Consider the following 9,825-nt stretch of genomic DNA (forward strand, 5'->3'; position numbering starts at 1 on the left):
GTTATTGGGAACCCTTGTCTTATGTTATATTTGTTCAGATGTTCCCTTATACATTCAATTGCTTGGTTTTGTGGGATGCTTGTATAAAGTGATTGCGTATCTATTGTGACGAGAAGTTGGTTGTTGGGATCAAGGTGTATTTCTTCAAAAATGTCAATGCTGTGTATTGTGTCTCTTATACATTTACGGCAGGACAATCATAGGTTTCTAAAAATGTGTCCACAAATATACATATAGCTTCCAGAATTGAGCCACATCCTGATACTACCAGCCTTCCTGGGGGATTTTTGGGGTCATTGTGAATCTTAGGTAAGGCATAACATGTAGGTTACGACCCTGGGTACTATTGAGAAATGCTGCTTCTTTCTCAGTGATCCAACCCCTCTGAAGTTCAAAGCGACTGTTTTGAATATGTTATGACCAAGGTCCTGAATGGGATCCTTTCTGAGTGGTGTGTAGCTCTCAGAATCATTCAATATATCAAACACAATATTTTTTATATTCCACCACAGTCATAATCACTATGCCCACTCCTTTGCCTTCTGGTTTAAAAATACAGTTTGAGTTGCGTGATATGATATGATATGGCATTTATAACGTGCCTAAATCCAATTTTTGTGTTGCCTAGCGCACACCTAAATTAAAGATTGTTATAGAATTTTATAGAAAATTAGCCGGGTGCCGGGGAGAATAACAACCTTGACAGTGGGTTGTTCTAACCTATGTAAAACCAACAGATTGTCCACAAACTTGTGGAACTCTCCCGTCCCCTGCACACCCTTTTAGCTGTAGAAACAGTCAAAATTATTATACAGAGATAACAGTCGATTACTCTAGGAAAAGAGAGGTTAGTGAGAAAAAACAATTTTTAGACACTGTTAATATAAATAGGTGACGGTAACCATCAATTTTAATTTTGTTCTGAATCATCTGTTTTGAGAAATGAGTTTCAATTCATTCATCATCCATTCTTAATGCACATGTAAACATGAACATACTTATTTTTTTTTTTTTATTTACTTGTTTTTAATCATTTATGATTTTTTACAAGATTGTCATATAAAAATAATTTTATACAATAATTTAAGATATATACAATTTTTCATGAAATTAGAATTCATCAAGTATCCATTCATACTATTTGAATAGCATTATATTTTTCTTTAAAGATTAATCATATGTTATCATAGGTAAACAAAGATTATTCATGAAATTGACAGAGGCAATAAGTACACTCATGTTAGGTGAGTTTAGTAAACAAGACAATCTCAGATTAGGTTGGATATTAGCAACAGTGGCTAGATGTTTTTTATACATGTTGTTTCTTATTGAGCATAATGCAGAACACTCAACAATTAAATGCTCTAAGGTTTCCTTTTGAAGCAAATTGTTACAAAATCTACAAAAATTATCTGATACAGCTAGTTGCCTACGCTGTGCCAAGATATCTCGTGTATGCCACAAGTTGAAACGCAATTTCATGATCGCCATACGGACGTATGGTGAGGGCGATTTAATCAAATAATTTGCAACAATTCCCAGTTTTTTGTCTGGGAAAATAAGGCTGTTAAAATTTTTATAACCTAAACAGATGTCTCGATTAGTCAACCAGTCTTTAAGATAGATTTTTTTCTTCGCTCGTTCAGGATTTTGAACTAGGGTCTCAACGTCTACATCCGCTGCAGCCAGAATTTGATACACATACCTGGTCCATTTTACAACAAAGTTATGATTAGATGAAAATAAGTAATTGGACAGAGTAGCTATAACAGTATCCGCCGCTATGTTTACTAAGCATTTTCTGAATAGTGCACAAAGTTGCCAATGGTATTTGGCGTGGAGTGACGTAAGGCCCAATTCATATCTGATACATGAGACTGGTGTTGATTGAGGCAAATGCAATAGGCTTCTCCAATATTTAGCTTCCAATCTATCTAAATTTTTAGCATCGATGATGTCTCGTGTTTGCAAACCATAGAGGAGTGTAGGTGTCACTTTTTGTAACCAGTAACATAAAACAGGCATGATGGAAAATTTGCCGTATTTGTGAAGAATTATTTTTGATTGGGAGGTTGCAACCATCAGTTTATTTTGCTGTGACAGTTGGTGTTCAATGGTTGTTGAATTTGATTCAAATTGCGTTCCCAGATATTTATAATTGGATACAATATCTAAAGTAATATCTTTAACCATCCACACAAACTTGAAACTTGGTGAGCGTCTTGGTATGTCCACTAGTATCTGGGATTTTTTGATGTTCACAGAGAGTTCATTTTCTTCAAAATATATTGAAAGCGCAGATATCAATTTCTGGAGACCTGTAGGTGTTCTAGATATTAAAACTAAATCATCCTAAAGAGACCAGTAAATCGTTCATATTGATGCTTGTTAGGGTATCTATATGATTGAGAAAGTCTGTGGTATCTCTAAGATATGTGGAGGTTGTTTGTACTATGGGTTGCAGTGCTTTATCCACATAGATAGCTAGTGGATTAAAGATACTGTCTGTTCCTGCAACAATCGGTCTAAGAGGGGGTTTTGCCAAGTTCTTGTGTATTTTGGGCAGTCCGTAAAAAATTGGAGTGATTGGATGTTCATTAGTCAAAAATAATTTGGTTTTGTTAGAAATCCATCCTTGGTCTTCAGCTCCCTCGAGCGTCGTTTCAATGATCTTTGCAATTTCTCTGACTGGATCTTGTTCTATTCTTATATACGTATTCTCATCCGTTAAGAGTTCCGTCACGATGTAAATAGCGACCATCTTTGATGAGAACCGTGAGGAACGGTTCGAGTCTTAGCACCGGCTACCGGAACATCCTCGTAGGTAAGAGGTAAGGGAATCCAACTAAGTTGATCTTACAAGCAGTTTGATTTTTTGACTTAAATTAATCTCCTTGGCAATGGCCTAAGATATAGAGGTTTCTAGAGACTCCCGCCTATTCTTTAACATATGGGCCATACACGGCTATCTTTCTTAACACACTGCAATTCCCCATTTCTGAGGACTCTCACAGTGCACTACAGCATTTTGGCTCTATTTGAAGAAGTAGCTCTTAATCATCTAAGAACCGCAAGGTAAAGATTTTAATTCTCCCACGCACATGACTAGGTTCTCTTTCGCAAAACGACTCTAAACCAGATTCCTCTTTCCATTTGTTTTTCTATTATATCCACAGGTTGCATAGCAACTGGGAATTCCATCAACCATTGGGTTGACATTATTACAAATAATAAAGCCAGTCAGGATATTCCACATCCGACATCCAGGTGATTATTAAAAATTTCTCTCAAGAGTGAAATGACAGCTATTAATTTGATTCCAAAACCTGACTACTGTATCATGTATTGTAGGCAAATCAAGAATAAACGGAACAAAGAGGGCTAACAAATCTTGAAGAAGGGGACACCAACAACCCCGAAACGCGTCGGTAAAATATTTGTCATTACTTCCTATGAACTCTACATGGCCAATAGTTAATTTTGTAGAAAGTGTGATAAACACATTGTATACCCACAAATTATATTTTGTTAAAACTGAATGTGTTTTCTAAATAAGTATGTTTATGTTTACATGTGCATTAAGAATGGATGGTGAATGAATTGAAACTCATTTCTAAAAACAGATGATTCAGAACAAAATTAAAATTGATGGTTACCATCACCTATTTATATTAACAGTGTCTAAAAATTGTTTTTTCTCATTAACCTCTCTTTTCCTAAAGTAATCAACTGTTATCTCTGTATAATAATTTTGACTGTTTCTACAGCTAAAAGGGTGTGCAGGGGACGGGAGAGTTCCACAAGTTTGTGGACAATCTGTTGGTTTTACACATTTATAACGTGCCTATACACAAGTGTTTCACGGCATGTAGGGCTACCCTCTCTTCCCTTGATATATTATATTGGAGGGTTGTCTTTTTTGCTTGAGTTTTTCAAGGTCCCTCAAGATGCACTTTTCAAACATCAAGATATCTAGTGGGATTTGGCTATATAGAGGGGTCTCCCTAGTGTCTTCCAGTTGTTCGTTGAAAAAGGTCCTCATAAATCTCTGTAATTGCATTTCTGTGTCAAACCAGTCTGTCTGTTGGGATGGTGTGAATGACAGGCCTTTTGATAGTATAGAGACCTGTGCAGGTGTGAGTTTTGTTTTGGCCAAGTTGAATATCGGCATTGTCAGGAGGTCATTAGTTACTGGAAGGACCGTGTCCTCAGCCTCATTCATCTCCTCCCTGTGCCGTATGGTTGTGTCCAGGGTGGGGGCCTGTCTACTCTGAACCCTCCTCAGCCCAAAAAAGGTGGTGGAGGAGGTGGATAATTCTTGAATGTAGTTTGCTGAATATACCTGATGGAATTTTCCACTCCGGAATCACTACTTGAATCTGAGAAGGTTACCCACCTGCATCTTCCAGGGTATCTTGATTGATTCGACGAGGACCCTTGTCTATTTAGAGTTTTCAGATAATGATCTGAAATGTAGGGATATATTAGTTCTAGCTTGAATTTGTGAATGCCTTTTGCTAGTTTCCTTGTTTTTTACATTATAGTTGCTGATATAAAATTGTCAAAGAATGTATTTACGTCTTGTAGTTGTTTGGGAGCGTTAGCAGTGTATTTGCGAAAAATTTGGCTTCCTCTAAGTATAGGTCTCTTTGTATTCCAGAACTCACTCTTCATGCTGTGGTAATTGTTAGGGCAATTCAATCCTGACTGCACTTAGTCACTATTTGTTTAAAATTTGTGGTGTATTCCTTATCCCCCAAACATAAACAAGATTCGTTTTTTGACCATTAGGCCAGTCAGTATAATGTTGGCCTTGGGGTAAACACGTAAAAAAATGTTCATGTAGTTCTGTCCTAATGTTTTTTAATTTTTTAAAGGTTTGCCACTTGGATCCAGAAATGGTTTTCGTTACTACTTGTGGGATTAAATAGTGACAGACCCCTAATTACCTCTGAGATTTGCAATTTGGTGTAACTCACCATTGCATTTTCTGCCATATTCCCTACAAGTATGATGATTTCTATACGTAATAGTATATGGTATCAGTTTACAAGTCACCGCGTACACCTCCCCAAAGTGGAGAATAAGGGGTGGAGAAGGCTTTCTGACCAAAATGTGTGGTGTATTCCTTATAACCCAAAAATTAACAAGGTTAATTTTTGACCATTAGACCAGTCGATATAATGTTGACCTTGAGGTAATCACATAGAAAATGTCCATGTAGTTTTGTCCTAAAGTTTTTCTATTTTAATTTGAAAAGTTTGTCACTTTTGTTGGATCAAGAAATTGTTTGGTTAGCACCTGTGGGATAAAATAGTGCTTGGCCCCTAATTACCTCTGAGGTTTGCAATTTGGTATAACTCAAAGTTGCATTTTCTGACACATTCTCAAAAAATATGATGATTTCTATATGTAATAGTATATGGTATCAGCCTACATTTCACAGCATAAACCTCCCTGAAGGGGAGAAGAAAGGTTGGAGAAGGCTCTTGAACAAAAGCTGTGAGAAAAATTAGTTTTGTCTACACTTTTTTTTTATTTAGATATAACCCAAAGCAACCGAGTCTGCTATTCTCATGAACATAAATCGGGTGATCCCCTTCTTTCAATGGTGGCTGGGGTAACATAACTACATAACACAAGGTATTGCACCATTGAGCTTCCTTAAGTTTCCTCCTTAGTCAAATTTAATTCTGTATGGTTGGGTATCTTAGCCTGATATTGGCTCGACGTAACTGGCATGACAACCAAAAACAGAACACATAAAAATAAATATAGTTGCCGTTCAAAAACTAATTAATAGATTACACATTGTAAATTTAATTTATTCGCACATTCTGTTAATCACAAATGTAGTTATCAACAACAATTCAGACACTGAGTAACATAATACGAGGTGACAGTCCCCTGGGGAAGGAAAAATGAAAATGCAAAGAAGAAGACATTGAATATGAACAATATATGAAAAATGGCGAGGGAAAGGGAAATCTTGATTTGCATATTCATTGTATTTTATTTTTTTAGATAATTTCTCAGCTAAAAGCTCTCTATCTTAAAGCTGTGCTTTACTTTTTATTTGCTCATCACAAACTCCCAAATTAATCAATCAAGCTGTGAACATTTTGTACTTCCGTCATAAAATTCTTAAAAGTATGAGAAGGCTCTGCTGCACCCTTTATCATAAGTGCAAAATGATCAAACAACGATGTAGAATTCTCATCATGCGAAATTATTTTCTCATGTAAGGAACTCTATGCTATGCTCCTTTGTTTCATTAAGGAGGTTAACCCTAGTTCACAACATATAACTTCCAATGGAACACATTTGGGTAGACCTAGATTGCTTCTCCGGATTTTCCCCTGATGCTGGTGGACCCATTTCACATCATTGTCACCAAATGCTTCAAGATCATATAGAATGCAAGGTTTAATGCAAGCTTTATATATTGGTAAAATCCCCTCAATTGATCAACCCCCTCTTGCAGTTATAGAGGACTTAAGTAATCAAGTTTTCTTGACAATTATTTGCTCAATAAACCTAGTTAAGGCCAGGCATGCTAATCGAGGACTGATAAGCACTCCTAAATAAATGTATTCATTTACATTTTCCACCGGGATATCATTAAATTTCCATCCAAATCTACGCACTTTCTTGTTGCATCCGCCAATAATCATTATTTTAGTTTTTGATAAATGTATAGTCGACCCTTTAGCCTTTGAATAATCCACCAGTGCATTAATACTGTTATGCAACTTGTTCCAGTGGTCAAGAAAGGTCCTAACGATAAAGAGGGGTTCATGTTGCCCACACCATATTGGAGACTGGGGGTATGGCGAACTGGGCATGATGATGCAATTTCCTATCTATCCAGTGTAGTTAAATGTGAATGGGCTATGTTACTTTAGTGTTACTTTTTGTTTAAAGTTGATACATATTAGATTTGCATGCACAAAGAAAGATAAAATGCCAAAAACGTCAAATGAAATTTAAAAATATGATTCAGACATGGCACGCTATGATGTGCTTAGAAACTGTGCAACCAGGAGTTTTTGATTTTTGATAGAGAACCCACTGTGAAGAAAATATGACAGTTATTAAGCATGCATGCACAATGATATACATACAACAGGTGTTTATAAATCTACATGTAGTGGGCTTTTTTAAAAATGAATTGAAACATGGCCATCACAGCTTGACTTTGAGAAAGTGGTTTTGCAGAGTATCAGGGCCAGAGGAAGGGTAAATGAGTAACTATGACCTTAAGCAGATGGTCAGCTCAACTGACAAACCTGCAATAGTGTATGGCCTGGTAATGACGCAAAAAGCAGATGTACTCTCGTAAAGTGAAGGGGAGCTTGACAGAGGGTTTGAGCAATTTGTTTTTTACCAGCAATAAATGTGGGGTGGAATTATGCTCGAGGTCGAAGTGATTGATACTCCTTGTGATTTGATTATTTGAAATGGTAATTATTTAGATCAGAATGTTCTGGTACACCAGTAAAATTGAGTGATGAGATAGTTATCGTCAGTTCAAAGAGAACCTGTTTATTCAGCTTTCCTCATGTTACTTGAAGTATCCATGCAAACCATGTGCAATTACATTTAAGATAAAGAGATCACAGACCAGCTGGGACTTGTAATGAATTATGTTTGTAGGTGAATGTTTATTAGTGTGATGATGTCATGGCCCCACAGACAAATGCTTAAAGGAGATGTGTTCTACACATGAGCTGAAGATGGTAGTTAAGCTAACGGCTATCAATGAGAATGGAGGAAATGGAGAAAGATGGGATTTCTACGTATAGGTCTTGACCAATCATGTATGGAGGGTGGATTGTAATTAAAAAAAAGCGAGTGTTTTAACTGTTGCAAACATATATATGTATATAATGTGTCAACGCATTTGGTTCAGTGAAACTTGGGTTAGTTTGACTCAACAGGTTCATCTAGCTCTTAGCTGAAAAATTGTACAATAAACTTGCTTTAGGTACAAATGTGCACTCACTTCTTAAGTGGTGGGGAAGGTGATTGGGGACCCATCCATATATTTGGTGACCACAAAGGGACTCCAGGCTTTCTGAGACATTGGGGGTCTCCTGTCCGCACAATTCCCTGCACAGTAAAAAAGAGAGGTTTGCGGGCGCCATATTGGTTAAAGGCCCATCTGTTCCCAGGAGGTGTGGTACCGTGGTCCAGCAGTGCAGGACATGACAGAGCACCACATGAGAGTGCTTCGGGTTCTTTTGAGTGCACTTTTGGGGGTAAAGCAAAATGTGAAATAGGAGTAAATGAAGGTTGTTTCTTTGATTTATGGGTTTTTTAAGGGCAGAATTGGAGTATTGGTGGAGTTAGTCAAGGTTATGGGGATTGAAAGAGTGAATGATTTGAAGGAGTTGAGTGAACTGTTTTACATTGTTAGTCCTTTGTACGTATTTTTACTTAGTTTTTTACTATAGAGGTGTGAGGTAGTATCCTACCCTGCACATCCATTGTGAGGTTTGTCTTGATACCCTTCAGTTTGCTTGTCTAGTTGGCTGGAGCCCTCACCTAGGGGTGAGGTGGCATTTTATGGCAAGGCCACCCGTAGATACCTTACTGGAGTATACCCTTGACATCTTTCATTCTGCATTGATTGTGCAGCAGAGCCCTCACCTTGCATTCATTGGTTAGTCGAGGTAGTGAAGGGAAACTTCCTGTAGTTTGGAAAAGATGGTATTGTAGTATGAAGAACGTACTAGTGATAAAGAGAGTGAGAGCAGGTGTGTTGTAGTGAAAAGCATTGTGCTCCTTCTATGCTCGAGTGAAGGAGATATCTCGATCTCAGAAATATTGGCTGGCGTGTGTTTTTTGATAAGATGCTGTCTTTTGTGTAGGAGTGAGAAGTAACCAAAGTGAATAGCTAAGTGAGGTGATTGCAGGGAAAGCGAGTGAGGTGAGTGATTGTGGGGAAGATAAAGAAACCAGGAAGGGGAAAAAGGGGGGTTGTTTGGGTGGATATTTTTTGTGCCTTAGGTTTGGCTTCAGTGTTGTATTTGTGAAATTATTTTGGATAACTTGGGTTGGAGTATGGAGACTCCATTAAATCATTTGTGTCAGGTGCTTCCTGGTTATAAGACGAAGATTCTAAAATACCATCAGGAATGGCTGCAGGAAACTCAGGGTAAAATGCTAAATTCTTGGCATATCGAGGGGGCCTATGATAAGGGAATATTGGAAAACCTGCATACTTTTTTTACTACAAGGCATAAGGGTGCACAATTAAGAAGTGATTGAGCATCTTAGAGCGATGGAGGATATATGAAAAAGGCAGCAAGGGCCGTAATGTTAAAAAGGTGCAGGAATTCCTTCCGCACAGCCCCCATATTGGTGCTTTCCTTTATTGCCCGCAGAAGGGTATGGATAACTTGAGTCCAAACCTCAATTTTCCCCAGCGGCTCCTCCGGTGGTTGCGAGACAGACACAGGTAACTCCTCCATTGACTATGATTTCGAGAAAATCTGACAGCAAGGAAAGTGGAAGGGTTCTTCCTTCAATGGTTAGGGCTAGAGAAAGGCTGAGAACACAGAGTGGAAACTGAATAACCCCCCGACTGCTAGATTAGCAGAGAGATTAAGGGTGAAGGAATGAGAGAGAGTGAGGCTGGCAGCTGAAGGATTGAGAATGTGGGTGAAGGAGGAGGTTAGGCCTTTTCCTGCTATGATAGAGGATTGGCTGCAAAGGGTGGTAGAGACACAGGAGCAGGGAAACAATGAAAGAAGTGCTGATGCTAGCAGAGGAAAAGATAATGCTATTACAGAGGCATATAAATGAAGAGCAGGAAGAAGT

The sequence above is a fragment of the Ambystoma mexicanum genome, chromosome 4q, assembly GCF_040938575.1.
Source record: "Ambystoma mexicanum isolate Mex_15411 chromosome 4q, UKY_AmexF1_1, whole genome shotgun sequence".
Lineage (NCBI taxonomy): Eukaryota > Metazoa > Chordata > Amphibia > Caudata > Ambystomatidae > Ambystoma > Ambystoma mexicanum.